This window comes from Podarcis raffonei, chromosome 11, assembly GCF_027172205.1.
Source record: "Podarcis raffonei isolate rPodRaf1 chromosome 11, rPodRaf1.pri, whole genome shotgun sequence".
Lineage (NCBI taxonomy): Eukaryota > Metazoa > Chordata > Lepidosauria > Squamata > Lacertidae > Podarcis > Podarcis raffonei.
The window spans coordinates 64,660,639-64,679,129 of NC_070612.1; the positions used below are offsets into that span (position 1 = coordinate 64,660,639).

The window sequence follows — 18,491 nt, forward strand, 5'->3', positions numbered from 1 at the left end:
AGAGCTGGAGCAGGGAGCACAGCAGATCCCACGGCTGCGCACCAATTATGGTGAATCACCTCCTCTGTATACGTCTACACTCAAACACCATGGGTTATTTTATATATTTTTGTGTGAGAGAGGGTAAACTTGGAGACTCAGACAGAAGTTGAGCAAACAAGAAAGTTTTATTTTACAGAACAAAGTTGGAAAAATATTACGGGGGGGGGCACATCTTTAAAGTTGTTAAATGTTACAAATATTATGCATAAATGTATCCTTTTGACTTGACAGCTCAGGGAAGTTACCTAGCTTTAACAATCATATAAAATCAACTCCTTTGCCAGTTCCCTCCATTCCAAAGCTATTTTCCTCTTGAAAAAGGACTCCAGGAAGTTCCCAGAGGTGACAGTTGCTGAGCTGATTGTTGGCCAAGGAAAGCCTAACCCCATCACCAGATTTGCCAAGGGATCCAAACATACCTGGGTCTTGCCCTGCCATGTCTGCTTATGCTAATCTTGTACCAAGGACTTGTCTGGACATGTCTGCCAGGGTTAAACTAGTGTAACCCCTGTCTCTCCTCCCCTTTTGTGACATGTCAGTGATGTAGCAATGATGTAGCAATGATGCTGTACGAACTGTATTCTGGGATATGGTGGGAAAGTTTTAAAAGTCCTTGTCACCCCATCCTCTCCATTCCCCGCGACACACATCACATCCCCAGGACACGTGTCACACCCCTGGGACGCGCGCCAGCCACGCCCACGCCTGCTCTCCACCCCCACCGCTCTTCGCCACTGCTCAGCGGGATGCCATATGAACCTAGAAGGAGATCAGCAGGCCAGGGAGGCTAGTTTGTGGGTGAGTTTTGGTTATGCCAAGAGCTAAAAGGATACAGAGGCACTGAACCTTCTCTGTCAGCTGAATCCCCAAGCTATGGTCTGCGGTGGGGCCTTCCCTCAAAACCTAATGGGGAATCAAGATCCGTTGGGGTGTTAATGCTTTGAGCTCTTACATCATATGCTCAGAATGTATGTCTGTATAAGTAAAACCATATATGTATCCCAAAGACACCACAGTCTCTGCTGACCTTAACTCCAAGGCAGCTGAACCCTGGGTAAGCGTTGGAAATCCTGAAATCTCTCACCGCTCAGAAATTGGTGTGTGTGCACCTATAGCTACAGATATAGTTGCAAGTTGCAAGTTCTGAAAATGTTTTGCAGAACTGTTTTCTGTTCTTGCTTTGGGTAGAGACAGTTTTGCAATTAGTAGTTAACAGTTGTGTTTCTGAGAACTACTTTCTCAACTTTTTTGAGTTTCACAATTTTGCATCACAGTAGACAAAACTGGGCTAGATGGACTGATGGCATGAATCAGTACACAGTAGCTATTTACAATTTCCTCAAACTAAGCTTTGGGGAAGTTGGCTTGAGTTTTGGGTACCAGTGTGGGTGAAGCTCCACCTCTCCAGATGCTTTCTCTCTCAAGGAAAAAAGCCACTGGGGATGATTTTGAGGGGACAAAATGACTGGAAAGGAAAGCGTCAAGCCATCTCTTCCCTATCCCCACACTACCTTCACTCTGTCTGAAGCCATTCACAGCTGCCATGTGTAACATAAAAAGAGCCCACAGGAATGCAAAACAGGTTGGGAAATAACTGGGGAATACCAATTAATCCTGAAGTCCCACTACAAAGGGAAAATGGCTGACTGCCTGAATTTTTTTAAAAAAGGGTGCAGGGCTTGACTCGCTCTTTAGCCAAAACAACCCCCAAGCAGAGTTTAAAACATATTTATGACATGTTTTCAAAGAATGAGAAATATGAATTGTGCCAGTATTAAGCATTTATAGTTCTCCCCTGCCTTTACCCCTCAGACTGAATAGACCACAACTTTAGTAAGTTTAAATGCTTTACTTACAATAATCACAGGTCTCACTCATCATTCAACACCACAGCAGCAGCAACACAGGCAAGGGACAAAAGTTAGCCTCAAACAAGCGGACTGAGTCTGGAGCCCCAGCTCAGTTTAGCAGCTGGATAGCTCAGCTGGTTAGAGGTTGCAGGTTTGATTCCCGTAAGGGACAGCTGCATATTGCTGCATTGCAGGGGTTGGACTAGATGATCCTCAGGGTCCCTTCCAACTCTATTATTCTACATGGTTCAAAGGGGAGAGTGAGGAGCAGGAAACAACCCTTATTTCCTCCCTCCCCAAAGGTGAGAGGTCATGACCAGTCTGAGTCTGCTCTTACTGGCAATCATGCACAGCTATGGCTGACTAGATGCACCTCCCACAGAACATGCAAGAAGCCCAATACATTTTGTGGCCTGAGGAAAAGCAGCAAATACTCTGCTGCCTGCCATAATAATAATAATAATAATAATAATAATAATAATAATAAATTTTATTTATATCCCGCCCTCCCCAGTCGAAGCCGGGCTCAGGGCGGCTAACAACAATAAAACAATACAAAAGTACAACACAAACAACACTCTAAAATCATTCATTATAAAATTAATTAAATTCAAGCCACTGCCCACCATTGGGCCAGAGCTCTGCGAAAGCTTGTGAAGTGGATCTGCCCCACCCAGTCAGCAGGCTGGGGCAGGGGACAGCTGGCTACACTCAGACAACGAAGTTGCCCCACCAGAGGCCCACCAGGGACCGGCTGCTTTTTTGTTTGAGTTTATAACTTTATTCTAAGAAGACTCCCATTGCAGACCTCAAGCAAGCTCTGCACAGGCTTGCCAGGGAGATACTTCTGAGCAAAGTAATTGGACCAGCCTTGGGCACTAGCACGTACCTGAGGGTGTCATTTGCCCCTCCACACCAGACAGCAAAACATCTGGGCCCAGCCCTGACAGGACCAGGGGCAGGGAGACCCCTCACCGACAGCTGCAATCCCTGTCCCTTCCCTGCAGAGCTGTGTCTAAAAACAGGAGAGGGCAGATAGATCAAATGCAAGCCCACATTTTAAAAGAAAGCAAAAAGCAGAGGGTCAACATTAGGAGCATGAACTATTAAAATTTCCATCATTCGCTAATCAGATACAACTTCTTTGCAATGATTCATTTTGGCAAGAGACAACACACATAATCAATTGTTAAAAGTTGTTCTGTGACATCAGCTTATTATCACCATAGCAACAATCAAACTACATGTGTATTTTTGATATGACTTAACTTGTACTTAAGGAAGGGCTCCTGCAAAGCACACAGCAACCAACTTCCTTCTTAACAACTTTATTGTAAAGTAAAAATTCTGTAAGGTAAAAATTTTGTTAACTCAGTCTGTGCTTAAGAAGTTTGTCCTGGGCAGGACTCTGTAGTTGCACGGAGAGATGGGAGGAGTAAAAGGAAAAAAGAAAAAATATATATGCTGAGGGGAATGTGACTGGGTGTTATAAGTACAGGTCACCTTAAGTGTCCATTGGGTCCATTTCCTATGGATATAAAAGGCTGCATTTGAGAGGATGCAGCAGAACATCCCGGGGGTCAGCAGGGGTACGACAGCCAGCACCATTTCAAAGCCAGTACCATTGGAGTCATGTATGACAGAATTTTATTGCATTATTGATAAAAGTTCAAGAAATTTGGTTGCACTGTCACACATTGGTCAAATTAACTGAAATCAGCGGGCAGAGTCCTTTCCTCAGTATTAGACAGCATGAAGTGCTTCATATATTAGCACCAACTTGAAAACGGTCAATTATCTGGTGGATTATGAAGATGTTTTTAAAACACAAATGTCAAAAATCTACTTTGATGGACTTGAGATATATTTCCCAATGAAAGAACCACAGAAATATATGTACAAAAACAGCTTGTAAAAGTTGCCTGTTGGAAGCATCTGTGAACTCAACCAACTTTGGAAATTAAGCCATAAGAATCTCAACCAGCTACACATGGATACTCAGCAATTATATTATGAGGGAGCTGACAAGTTAAAACAAGTCACTGCTGCAAATGAAACTGGTATTGTTAAAGGGGTTAATCCTTTGCAGGAGTTTTATAGAAATTTGTACAGTTTAACTTTTCTACTGTGGGAACCAAAAACAAACCCCTGTGTTTCAATAAGAACCAATCACAACAATACAAACACAACACGTAGGCTAAAAGTTAGTGGAGAATATATAATAGAATAATGATATCATTCAAATTATAGGAATAAGCCAATCAAAGTTCATATGTGCAATATAACAGAGTAGTAGAGTGGACCGTCAAGCCGTGTGTTCAAAACAGATGTCTAAGGACAGTCTCACAATAGTCTCTCAAAAGTTTCAACAGAAGACGTCTCAAAAGTTTCAAAAGCACAGTCATACAGGTTACGTGTTCTCGTGTTGTGTCCCACAGCAACCCGGAAGTACCGAAATGGGTTACTTCCAGGTTTCACCGCTCACGCATGCGCAGACGTGGCACTTTGGCTTGCGTCGGTTCCGTGTTATGGACGGGCCTCCAGAACGGATCCTGTCCATAACATGAGGTTCCACTGTAAAGTCTCTCAATAGTCTTTCAAAAGTTTCAACGGAAGACATCTCAAAAGTCTCAAAAGGACAGTGTCTCTGGAATGATACTACTGTTTTGTAATAGTCTTCACCAGCTGGAAATACGATACAAGGCATACAACCATTTTGTTATCATTCATTGGTTGTATGCCTTGTATCTTATTTCCAGCTGATGAAGACTGTTCTCCACTAACTATTAGCCTACGTGTTGTGTTTCCTACTGTGGGAAACATGAAATGCACCAACTAAGGGCATTTTACTGATGGGATTTATATACAGTACCACCTTTCTGCCAAGATGGTTTACAATTTAAGCACTTAAACAAATATATTATATTAAATGAAGACTGACAGAGTCCTCTCATGCCAGCTGGCCTGGACACCCTTGCTCCTGCCTTCATCCATTAAAATATAGTTTATGTATCTGAGTAAATAGTTTCATTGTTGTCATATTTACTGATTGTGAGTAGATAGTATAAACAGCACCAGTTTGAGTGTAATTCCTCAGATCCATTATCAGCATAGATCTACATTTCTCTGTGTATAGCTTCTAAGAAGTAAAGACTGGGGCTGGAAAGAATGTAGATTGCTTAGTTAGTTCAGGGGTGTGTGGCTTCTAATCTCAGGTAGATTTTGAGTTCAGATTGTCTGAATGTATTGTTCCTGTTATTTAGGCTGCTGTCCCTAAACAATCCCTGGAGAGTAAACTCCATTGAACACAATGAGATTTACTTCTGAGTAAACATTCAGCTAGCTTGTGAAGATTTATGTGTGTGCTATCCAGATGTTCAGTGTGCTCTGAGAAATATGTTGAGTCTATTCAGACTCAAAGCCGCACACTGTACCCATCAAGCAGATGGAGAAGGGGCCAGTGCAGGTTTGAGAGATTCAAGCCGGAGGGTCCTGAGGGGCAGCTGGGGTGGCCTCTTGCAACAAAAGTGACAATTGTGTGGCACCTTCAACACTAACAAGTGGATTATTACAGCATAAGCTTTCGTAAATTAAAATGCACTTTGACGCTTCATGAAGTGTTATCTGAAGTTGTCAGGCAAATATCTACATGGGGCTGTAAGGGGGAGAATGGTGAGGAGTGACCACAGAAAACAAGAAGAGCCCGCTACATCCTGCCAAAGACTTATCTAATCCAGCCTTGTGGTCTCACAGTAGCCAACCAAATGCCTATGAGAAGTCACCAGGAGGACCTGAGTACAGCAGCGCACTCCCAGAGAGTAACGCCAGATGGAAATGAAAAGCAAAAAATACAGAATTTGACAATTACATAAATGCCCCAAAGCATTAAATGCCCATTAACAAAGCAGAGTGGGTGAAAATGCAAACATCTGGCATTGGTAAGTCAAAGAACATCCCAAGCAACAGCATGTGTTTCTGAGACAACTTCCTGGGCCTGATCCAGTAAAGCTTAGTTAGGAATTAGTCAAGAGAAGCATCCTGTAGACAGATCATGGACATGTGCTAAATCCCTGATAACCTGGCAGTGCATAAACACCCTCACTGAGTGCATGTGTCTATAGATGCCAAGAAAGGAGAGAACAGAAAGGCCGAGATGTGGCATAAACAAAAATAGACATATGGCAAGAGGTGGTTATGACAAGCATGTAGGTGTCATATAAAAAGTACCCATTCTGCAAGTCAAAAGACTTTGCCATAAGACTTAGTTATCTATTATTTTACAGCTCTTTAAAACACACACTTTATTTTAACACATTAAAAAAAAGCCCACGTAGGTTGGTATCCAACTAATTCATTAAATCAGCGCAATGATTTTTTGCTTGTGCAAAAGAACTTCCCAGCACGCTCCCTATGTGTGCCCCACACCTTCGCCTAATATGCTCTGGAGGGTAGGGGTGAACCAGAGCAAGTTTTGGAGTGGCAAAGGTGTAAGAAAGGAGAGAAGGTCCACAGCACAAACAGAAATCCTTGTGCTAATGGAACAAGTTAGCTGGACACAGTCTATAATTTATTGAAGGCAGAATTTTTCCATGAAAGCAACATAACATTCATATAAGGATAAGGGAACTTAAAACCCACAACAAAACAGCAGTGTTTTTATGGCAGGAAATCACAACTAAATATAAAACTAAATCAGAGTTAGTGATCTATGGCTGAAAGGCAAAGTTCTTGACATTGTTGATCCAGTTAAAACGGTGTTTTCCTCTTCATGCATTAATTTCCTAAGAATTCTACCACACAACAAGTTTGTAACCATGAAAATACATGGTCCAAAAGCTAAGGTCCAGGTGCATGCAGAGTTGTGAACATTATAACCATAACCTGTATATTTAAAAGGAAATGCCAAATGACCGTTAAAATGAATAATTGAAAATTACAGAAATATGTATATGTTCGCCCACAAATAAGAATTCATGCCGGGGAAAAGTATTGATGCTAGAGCTTAAAGATGACACCACTTGCTAGTTTGCAATAGCTGAAGAGGAAACTCTTTGAGGACATGGTTTGCACAAGCATGACGCAGCAGCTAAAAATAGAGGACAAGGGCCAAACTAGACATGACATGGCAAACCATGCACAGGATCTCCTACAGGTTTGTTTTTCTAAATGTTAGCAGCAGTCTTGGGGGAGGAGTGATTCAAGTCAGAGTCATGTCCTAAAGATATTTTATCCTTTTCTTGAAATACATTATAAAACAGGGAAGCAAAAAAGAACAAAGAACTCCGGATCCTAAAAATATTGATTATTGTAGGCCCAACAATACATATTTTTAGCAATAATTCTCATAATAACAGTATAAGTATGTGAATAACAGTATAATTATGTGAATAATTCTCATGCACAAGGAGATACATAGTTCTAGTTACAGGTAGGTAGCCGTGTTGGTCTGTTGTCTTTGTCCATGGAGTTTTCTTGGCAGGGATACTGGAGTGGCTTGCTGGTGAGAAAGCTAGAGAGTTCCAGAAAGACATCTACTTCTGTTTCATTGACTACGCAAAAGCCTTTGACTGTGTCAACCACAGCAAACTATGGCAAGTTCTTAAAGAAATGGGAGTGCCTGATCCCCTCATCTGTCTCCTGAGAAATCTCTATGTGGTACAAGAAGCTACAGTTAGAACTGGGTATGGAATAACTGATCGGTTCAAAATTGGGAAAGAAGTATGACAAGGCTGTATATTGTCTCCCTGCTTATTTAACTTATATGCAGAATTCATCATGCGAAAGGCTGGGCTGGATGAATCCCAAGCCGGAATTAAGATTGCCGGAAGAAATATCAACAACCTCAGATATGCAGATGACACAACCTTGACGGCAGAAAGTGTGGAGGAATTAAAGAACCTTTTAATGAGGGCGAAAGAGGAGAGCGCAAAATATGGTCTGAAGCTCATCATCAAAAAAACAAAGATCATGGCCACTGGGCCCATCACCTCCTGGCAAATAGAAGGGGAAGAAGTGGAGGCAGTGAGAGATTTTACTTCTTAGGCTCCATGATCACTGCAGATGGTGACAGCAGTCACAAAATTAAAAGATGCCTGCTTCTTGGGAGAAGAGCAATGACAAACCTAGACAGCATCTTAAAAAGCAGAGACATCACCTTGCCAACAAAGGTCCGTATAGTTAAAGCCATGGTTTTCCCAGTAGTGATGTATGGAAGTGAGAGCTGGACCATAAAGAAGGCTGATCGCCGAAGAATTGATGCTTTTGAATTATGGTGCTGGAGGAGACTCTTGAGAGTCACATGGACTGCAAGAAGATCAAACTTCTCCATTCTGAAGGAAATCAGCCCTGAGTGCTCACTGGAAGGACAGATCGTGAAGCTGAGGCTCCAATACTTTGGCCACCTAATGAGAAGAGAAGACTCCCTGGAGAAGACCCTGATGTTAGGAAAGATTGAGGGCACAAGGAGAAGGGGACGACAGAGGACGCGATGGTTGGACAGTGTTCTTGAAGCTACGAACATGAGTTTGACCAAACTGTGGGAGGCAGTGGAAGACAAGATTGCCTGGCATGCTCTGGTCCACCAGGTCACGAAGAGTCGGACACGACTAAACAACTAAACAACAACAACAAAGCCGTGTTGGTCTGCCATAGTCGAAACAAAATAAAAAAATTCCTTCTAGTAGCACCTTAGAGACCAACTAAGTTAGTTATTGGTATGAGCTTTTGTCTGCATGCACACTTCTGCATGCTTGGCAGGGGGTTGGACTCGATGGCCCTTGTGGTCTCTTCCAACTCTATGATTCTATGATTCTTCAGATACACTGAAACAGAAGTCACCAGACCCTTATATACAGTGAGAGGGTGGGGAGGGATATTACTCAGAAGGGTGGTGGGAACGGGTGATTGGCTGATAGGTGTGGTTAAACTGTTGACTACTGTTAACGACTGCAATTGGTCTTACAGGAAAAAGCAAGGGGTGAGATAGCTAAAAATAGCTTTATCATGTATAATGAGATAAGAATCCAGTGTCTCTATTCAGACCAGATCTCTCCATGGTTTTAAGTTTGGTAATGTGAAGGTCCCCGGGGGGGGGTTTACCGTGCGGCGTGTTCTGAGTCTGGTCCTGGGTCAAGCGTCTGGAGGCTGTCCGTTGAGGGCGAAGCGGGGTCCAAGGCAAGGGGCCAGGCGTGGTCAGGAACTCAGGGAGAGCAGGTCCGAGTGCTGGCAGGAACAGGTTTTCAACGATGTTGCTCCCGCAACCTGGGACTGGGCTGACTGGCCTGTATCTCCTCTGAGGCCTAGGGCGGTCCCGACCCACAGGTGACTCACCTCTCCTTGCCTTAAGGCAAGCACTCCTCCTGTGAGAACTTAGTTCCCTCCGCCTCTCTACCCTGAGCCTCTGCAGCTCCGGAGAGGCTGGAGGGTTACTGGACCCAGAGGCAACCTCACCTTCCTCTGACAGGGCTGAGAAGAGGCGCACCTGCAGGCAATGGGTCCTCGATCACCTCTGGAGCCAGAGCGGATTCAGCTGGTGTCTGCTCCTGAGGATCCGGCACAGGTGAGGGCCCTTCATGTTCAAGCCCCAGCCCCGGCTCAGCCGGCCCTGGAGGCGGGGACTCCTGTGCAGGCTGGGAATCCTCAGGTTCAGCCTTTGAATCCGATTCCCAGGCCATTACAGGTAATAAGTTGCAATTCAGCAACTTCTCTTTCCAATCTATTTCTGAAATTCTTTTGTAATAAGACAGCTACTTTGAGATCTTGTATAGAATGTCCTAGGAGATTGAAGTGTTCTCCTACTGGTTTCACTGTCTTGTGATTCCTCATATCAGATTTATGTCCATTTATCCTTTGGCATAGGGTTTAGCCTGTTTGTCCACTATAGAGAGCTGAAGGGCACTGTTGGCATTTGATGGCATACACAATGTTAGAAGATGAGCAATTAAATAGGCCTGAGATGGTATGTTTGATTTGTTGGGGCCAGCAATGGTGTTGTCCTGGTGTATGTGGCAGCAAAGTTGGGAACTGGCTTCCAATATATATAGAATTCTACTTAGCATAGAATCAGCCTCTTCTTAGGGGCTACAATTAGTGTGGGAGAATGATCTGGATCTCCGGATGGGGAAATAAGTACAGGAAGCGATGTGGTCTAAACCCCCACTTGAAACAATTTCTGTAAGAATACAGGAACACATGCTGAAAACAGTGTTAAGATGACATTGGATTACACTCCGCTTATCGAGGGGGCCGCTAGGGGCGCCTTGGAAGATGGCTGACAATACCATCTCTCCGGCTCACACGAGGTAATTAAGGGGCTGATGATGGGAGTAAATCAGCCTCCCAGGGTCTCCCCAGGGGATGGGGAGACACAGCCTCGTCCAAGGTTGCCAATAAATCACCCCCGAGTTCGAAAGAAGGAGGGGGGGGCACTGGACGGAAAGCCCTCGAGTGAGATTCTGGATCTCCCGGACGCTGCTTCTGAGTGCGACCTAGTTGCATTGCTTAAGATAAAATAATTGGATGTAAAAAGTAAATGCACATGTTTCGAGCGAAGGAAAGGGTGTTTTATCTGCTAATCAAATCTACCGCTGAGAAGTTAAGAGTGATGGGATGGATTGAACAGAAGACTACAGCAAAGAATCACAGCTATGTCGGTATGTTGAAATGGAACGGAAGGGAGGGGGGAAACTTCTTCTTTTTCAATATGTTTTACCTAACAACCCCTCCCCTAGAAGAACCGTCACAATGATTTATAGCAAGTGAGACTGTAAAATAAACTGTGTGGAAACAAAGATTAATTAAAGGCTTTGCTTTGTGGAAGATTTGGAAAGGAAACAAAAGGCTTTTTTGGTGACGCAGTCATAAATCGGGATCCGCCATTACGAGACAGACTTTGTTGCGAGATTTACAGTCAAAGGGGGAGGTGAGCCACTGTTCTGCTATCTTGTTTGGATTATATGTCTATTTGGCAATATCCCCCCTGGAAAGACTGATTTATGGAGCAACTGGTCTGGGAAAATTAATGAGCAGACGCTTAGACTTTATTTCATCGGAACTGTTGAAATGACGCCTGCCGCGCGAATAAGACTTTTGGATCATCGTGTAAGCCCACACAGAAACATAATATTGTTTGCTTCATCTCGCTTGTAGAAACAACTCAGAGGTTATTAAGAAGAAAAATGATAACAACAAGAAGAGTGGAAGATGGGACTTGTGAAATATTAAAGCAGCAGAAATATGAGATGATTGGACCCTTTCTGAACTCGAAGCATGGGTACCCCCAACAAAAATTTAAAATTTGGCAAAATATTTGGATTTTTATGATATGTATTGGTTTAATTTGGAGTAATTAATGTGATATGATTGGATTGTTAAATGGAAAACTAATAAAAAATATTTTTTTTAAAAAAAAAGGATTACACTGCGCTTATCCAGAAATGGCAGCGGTTGCTTTAATTTATGTTGTTGGGGTTGTGGTCACACTGGAACATTGCTTCATATGTGGTGGGATTGCTTCAGTTCAGAGATTCTGGACCCAAATTTTTGACACTATTTCCACCATCACCTCTCAGGTACTGTCTACAGCCCCAGCCCTGGCGCTCCTGTCCTTGGAGCCTGGTACCAACTCACCCATCATGCGCAAATCTCTTGCGTTTATGCTACTTACTGCAGCCAGAATGCCAGTGGCTTCCCATTGGAAATCCAATTCACCACCTTCCTGAGAGGAGTGGCCTGCAAAAGTATGGGATATTGCACTGCCAGAAGACCTGGCGCACAAACGAAGAGTCCTTAATAGTTCATCAAAAATAGACTACTTTTATTTGACTTGGTATAAGTTTTTCTCTTGTGCTAACTAGTTTGCACAGCCCAATAAACCCCTTGCTCCATAGATAAATATGTTGAGAGGCTTTATTCAGAACTAATTTGACTCACCTTTTTCTTCTTGTATGTGATAAATGTACGTGGCACTGCATTCTAAGTTTTAACCTGGTTTTCCCCTCTCATTTTATTTTTGTTTTTATTTTTTACATTCATTATTCTTACTGCATTTCATATGCACATGTCAATAACCATTCTTTATGAAAAATGACCATAATAATAAAGTTTCTTATTCAAAATGAAAAACTCTTTAATATGTGATACTGAAGTATCCTTTTGGTCACAATATAATGCAAAATATGCCAGCTTTTGGAGGTGCATCTTTTGGATTCCAGTGCTCCTGTGAAATTCTGATGCTTCCCTAGCAACTTGCTAGAGCAGCAAATGGATGATATCATTGCTCTTCTGCAGTGCACACTGTTTTTTCACAATATGGATAAGCCAGCCAAAGAAATCGCCTGCACTGCAAACCACTTCTTAAAGTCATACATTGTTTTGATGAACCCAAAATAAGCAGGATGATGTTCTGAATCTCTGTATCCCAATTTTGCTGTCACTGCACTCAATAGGGCTTAAACAGCGGCTAGGCTCCCCGCTCTACCCGTTTACTCCTGAATGTGAGTTTAGTTTGAAATCCCAGCTTTGGAAGGGAAGCATGCAATCTAACAGGAGAAATGTAGGAAAGGAAAACAAATTTGCAATGCTCAGCTCTGCCTTGATACCAAAAAGAAACAATCCAAGAATCCTTATTCCGTTTCTGTGAAGCAGCTAGGGTTACATTAACAGTTTGTCCTTTAAAAGCATGTTTGCTCAGATTTTTTAGTGTTTGTGTTTTCATATAAACAGGAAACAAAATCCTAAATAGCTCAAATGAAACCAAATCCTATGACTTTTTAAAATTAAAAACAAAATCAATCTCTCTCCTCTCTTTCCCCTATAAGTGTGTGGTTCCTGAGACAAAGTGGGCTGGATAAGTTCAACCTCAGTTCACAGAAGAGAACATTCTGTTCTCTGCACAACAGGCAGGACTGCTGTAAAACAAGATCAACAACATGAGCTCAGCAGCAGAAGCCCCACAATAGAGAGGGAGAATTAGTCAGAGGATTGCTCCATCTACATTGGAAACACACAGAGACAGGAGTGCGCATGGATGTGAGATCAAGGTCAGTGAATTAGCTGACTTTCTGCCCTAGGAGCTGTATTGTTGTTCTCCACTTGAAAGGGCTTCTCCCCTCCTCCCTCAATTTAATTATAGCTAAGGCAAGCCCAAGGAAACAATTCTCTGCCCAGTCACAATACGCTCACATGTGCTTTGTGCAGAAGGCAGTTAAAGTGCGTCAGTATTTTTTGTGTCACACGTCTCTGAATGCTGGATTCCACCAAGATTTTTCACTGCCCTATCTTAATCTCATTGATTTCAGTGGGATTGCACAAAATAATTCAACACAGAATTCACTGGGTTAGTGTTTTGGATTAAAATGGACAAGAATCTGTTCCCTTTACAAATGGAGATAAATATTCTACTGTCCCTTCCAAGCCCTCATCTGTGCAATTAAACCTATTAGCTACCACATCTTAACCTTTATTATTCAGAATGGTCAGTGATTAACTGTTCACACACTTCCAAGACCTTGCCAAAGGTCAGAAGCAATATGAACCTTATTTTATGTCTTGCATCTTAAAATCCGTATTTGCAGATGCATTCAGATGCCATGCATGAGCTTATCCCACACTGATGTTGCACATTCAGCACAGCTTTGCAAAGCAGTTGGAAGAATGGTCTCTCGAAGGTGGCGTGCACATAATCCATCCTATGTATTTATTCTTAAAAGGCCTAGGGCTGCTCCAAGACACTTTGCTGCTTGCAGCAAGGGGCAAGATAGGAAAAAACCCTCCCCAAATTCCACATACAGAAACTGAGTGCACTGACAGATGAATCTTACTTCAATGCTGTTGACACGACGGGGTCCTCCACTAGGGTCCTCCACTGCACCTGAGAGCAGCAGACTAGCATAGGGAGCATAGGATAGCCCAGGTGGCCCCTCTTGCCACTCCCTGCCACTCAGCATCCACCACCTGAAGCTGCCTCGCTCTGCCTGAACGGTAGGGCCTGCCTGGAACAGAGGCAGTTCTAAAAGCTGCTGCTTCTGTTGCACAATACTGTAACTGCATCCTAGTCAGTTCCATATAGCAAGCAGAGAGATAATCAAAGACCAGGGCATTGGCTGCATAGGCACATCGTATCCTGTGACTGGCCTGGCCACAGTATAAAGTAGGTATTTTAGATGTTCAAGAACCACTAGTGTGTAATAATCATTTTTGAAAATTTACAGAACGCATTGACATTTCCTGCCAGGAATTCGTGAGGCAGCTCTTACAATGTGTTTCCTTTAAAAAATAAAATGGGAGTGTTGGAAGTTAGGTGAAACAAGGGAAGTTGTCATCCTCCCTTGTGACCTTTCCATGCAAATTGTAACAAATCTCTACCCCAGCAGGCACCAGATTTAGCATGCAGCTCTGACAGCCTTCTTCCTCACAAACTAACCAATCTTTTCTGTCTTTGCATGCCTTGCAAATCTGGGTGCAAGGGCTATAGAAGGCAAACATTCCAAGCTATGAAGAGGAGTGAGGGAAGAAATCCTGTGTAACAAGAATTGGAAGCGGCATGCCTTTTTTCCCAAAACTGCAACTTGAGGATGTCACTGCGGCTGTTATCACGAAAGCTCAGAATCCTGTCAATCACAGTCAGGACCAATTTGGACAACAGTGCTCCCCACAAGGAGCCCTCAGAACACCTAACCCAGCAGGAGGCTAAGGAAAGGCTTATGCATTTTCTCTTCCTCTTATTCCAGGCTGCCTGTGCTTTCTAGCCTCACATCCCTCAACAATAGCAGGCACTGAACAAATAGAGTGCATGACAGGGACTAGAGGAAATGGAGCACAGAGATAGGTGCCATCAGTATAACAACAGCCCCAAATTCCAGGTTCCTCCTGATCTTGTCCAACGACATCATATGCACAGAGATGATATGTAAGAGGTGGTGATCTGACCACTCCTGAAAAAACCAACCCTGGACCCAGGGCTTTGTGACTGCTACTGCCGGCTCGCAAATACCCCATTTCCAGGACATGGGATTGGAAGGGTTGTGGTGCAACAGCTGCAATGAAACCAGTTCTCTGGACCCCTTCCAACAGGGATTCAAGCCTGGTCATGGAAATGAATTGGCCTTGGTCACCCAGATAGATGGCCTTCGTAGAGAGGACAGGAAGAATATGACCCTGCTATTCTTACTAGGTCTTTCAGAGGTTTTTGATACCATTGAGCAAGGCAAAGGCACAGCATGGGAGGGGCAGAGGGGACCATTGCCCCAGGCACAGTTTTTTCCCAGGGCACGTTTTGCTCCTCACACCACTCCTGCCAGCCCCTGCTCTGCCAGCGTGGGGCCGCCAGGGCATCAGAAGGATGCAATAGGCATGTGCCCTTCCCATCAGTCGGATTGGGCGGATTGGAAGGGTGCTTGCCTACCCTGCTGCACCCTCCTCACATTGTCCTCTGTGCCCCGCCCCGCCCCCAGCACAACTGGACAAGCCCACCTCAGACACTGGGAAGATGCGCTTCGCCAGTGGACTAGGGTAGCCTCCCAAACCAACAGTGTAAGACGGATATTGGGGACACTGTTTTGCAGTGACTAAAGTCCTGTCTCCAGAGTTAGTTTCAAATAATAGTGTTGGGTGGTTATCTCTCGGCCCCCTGGCAGTTGTGCTGTAGGGTGCTCTTGGGTAGCATCCTGTCCCTGATGCTGTTGGAGAGAGAGGTTTGGAAGAGAGATTCTTTACTCTCTTATAGCAGAATTAAGCACAATGACAAGTGCTACCAAGCACATTAAAACTTGGTTAGATTTACATCTGCCCTCATCCACCTTTAAACAAACATTCTCCACAAAAATACTTAGGCTAGAATAAATCACCAACACCTAGTATTGCAAATAAGTGAAGATTTTACTCATAGAGTTTCAGGAGTTACAGCAGACAAGTCTCCATCTGTTGGCAGTAAAACAAAGATAAAATGATTCCAAATGCTTCAAGAGAAAGGACTTGGTTTTCTTGCAAAAAAGATCATGCAATCTTTGGGTTAGCAAAATCAGGTTATGAAAATCTATTTTTGGAGAGATCCAGTTCATTTGGCTTTTCCTGCAGATGAGAGTCTTGCTGCAGCTTGTTCTAGGAAGCAAGAGAAAAGGAAAGGGGGTGGGAAGCAAAGGCTGCTGGGATCCTGTTAAGCTCCACCCGCAGGCAACTTGAGCTCTAGGTTGGATTGCTGCAATGTGCTTTGTGTGGGGCTGCCGTTTGAGGTTGACCTGGAAGCTGCAACTAGGGTAAAGTGGGGAGCTCCATTGCTCACTGGAGCAGAATATCAGCATCCTCTGACCCCACTGCTCCAAGATTTGTATTGGCTGTCAATTAGCTACTGGGCAAGGCTCAAGGGGCTAGTTTTGGTATACAAAGCCCTATACAGCTTGGGACCAGGATACCTAAGGGGCTGCGTCCCCTATAGACAGTCAAACATGGCATTCTGCAGGAGAGGGCATCCTGCAGAGACCATCTACCGAAAGGTCTGTTCTGCATGATGTCAGAATTGGGCTCTTTCCTTTGGAACGCCTTCCCTTTGCACAACAGACAAGCACCTTCTCTATTATTTTTTTAGCACCTGCTAAGGAAATTACTCTTTCAACAAGCCTTCTAAAATCTTAATCCCAGTTGGTATCTGTCATGGATTTGCATGATTTTATACATGTGTTATTGTTGTTTTAAACTGATTTTTATTTATAATTTTAATTGTTTGCATATATACAATTGTGTTAACTGTTTTTTTTATGTGTGCAACACTTTTATATATGTGCTTACATTGTAAATCGCTTCAGGATGCCACATGGGAAGCAATTCATAAATGAAATGAAATTTATAAATAATAGAAGAGAGTAAGAAAAGAACTTGCAAAATATATCAAGATAGTTGACAAGCGCCATCCTTGAGTACATCCCATCGAGGAAATATCAGTGCTTAAACAGAGGAAGAACCAAGTTCTACCATGTGGCTTTGATCTGGCAAAATGCAGTCAAACTTGTAACATACTCATTCCTGCGCTACTACCAATCCATCCACACACACCAAATTTGTGGGCGATACTTCTTGAAACTAAGCCCAGACTAGAAGGCTGTGTTTTACACATTAAATGTGCAGTTCTGACTCACCCGTTGCACAGAATTCATGTTCCTTTTCTCAGGGAGGTTCTTCCATTTTTTAGAGACTACACTTTTACAACACTTGTATATTTGTGATAGTGAATGTGGCTTGAAATATGGATGCACAATAGTTCTGGACATCCCTTAGTTCTGGACATTCCTGATTCCTACCACATTGTAAGCTTTGTTAAAGTAATTTTAAACTAAGCTAAGCTTTTCCCATTCCTCCTGCCATTTTGCGAACATTTTGCTGTTGTAACATTCATTCTTATTTCTGTTAATTTTTTGAAGGCTGCATATTTCCCCTCTACAGCACTAGATCATACATCTTTCCTTGTTTTTTATTTTTTTAAGTGAGTAAGCTATTCCCTGCAGCAAGTCTGCTTCTCCTTTCCTATCCATTAGATGAAAATCGGAGGGCAGCATCCTAGTGGTGCTGGGTTGGAGTTACTGTTAATTCTCTAATCAAATCGCAGCTCAAGTGTCAAGAAAAATATACAAGCAATTCTGTCTGCAAGATCAGTACACACAGAAAATTGTTAAAGTAGGCAGATGACAACTTAGCTAGAAGGAGAAAGCAGCCAGAATTTGCTGGGTATTCACCACACAGAACAGTTCTGACAGATGACGCTTCCCCATTGCAATGGCAACGAAGACATTCTTACATTACTGTCAGTGCTGTGGAAAAGCTTTTTAAGATCTCTCCTGCAATTGGTTGGCTTCAATGCAAATGGAGAGCCACCTGCCTGCTAGATGTCCACCTTTCCACTTCACTCCCCTTGGCTCTCCCACTCCAGAGCCCTGGTGCAGTGAAGAATTAACGCTCTAGGCTTCTTCACATGGCACAAACATTCTAGGGATGAAAAGGCCCATCCTGGCATCCAGTAAAAGGTAGTGGGTATGTTTAAGGGTATGTGTCTGATATCAGACAGACGGAGTCAGTGCTAGCAGGAGCTGATCAGGAAGAGGAAACAGTCATTCATGTGCTATGGATTTTGGAGGGAGCATTTACTGAGCCCTTTCATGGGCGCTAGAGGAAGCACCGGTGGGAACAGCTCAGAATGCAGGCGCCACTCCGGTGACTCCGGCATAGGTAAATGAGCCATTAAAATGTCTGTCCTTTGGCTCTGCCCGTCATTTCACCCTACCAGGTCAGAGTTTGATCTGGACATGGTCATTATCACTCTTTTGATTCATGTCATGCCTGTGTACCTTGGGCCTGGCATTAGTGTTTGGCATTTCTAGGTATCTGTCAATGTCCATCGCTGAATAGAGTGAGAGGAGTTAGCCTGTTTCTGCTCCCCCACAGAAACCAGCCAGCTCTGCACAGCCCCCAAATATCTGGAAAAGGCAGTGGGACTAGGACAGTGGGACATTGCTCTTGTTGAAAAATGGGAAATGGTCCCAGAGGCCCCTAAGATGAAGCAGAAACTACTGGGTTGATCTCCCATTTCCTTATTAGAGAAGCACCTAGCAACAG

At 43.5% G+C, this 18,491-nt stretch overlaps 1 long non-coding RNA gene across 1 annotated transcript; it reads left to right on the forward strand.

Annotated features, from left to right (window-relative positions):
• Nucleotides 1-635: 635 nt before the first annotated feature.
• Nucleotides 636-14,656, forward strand: LOC128423306 (uncharacterized). The gene is made up of 3 exons (XR_008332721.1): nucleotides 636-840; nucleotides 12,710-12,931; nucleotides 14,357-14,656. It is a non-coding gene; the product is annotated as an uncharacterized LOC128423306 (long non-coding RNA).
• Nucleotides 14,657-18,491: the final 3,835 nt, after the last annotated feature.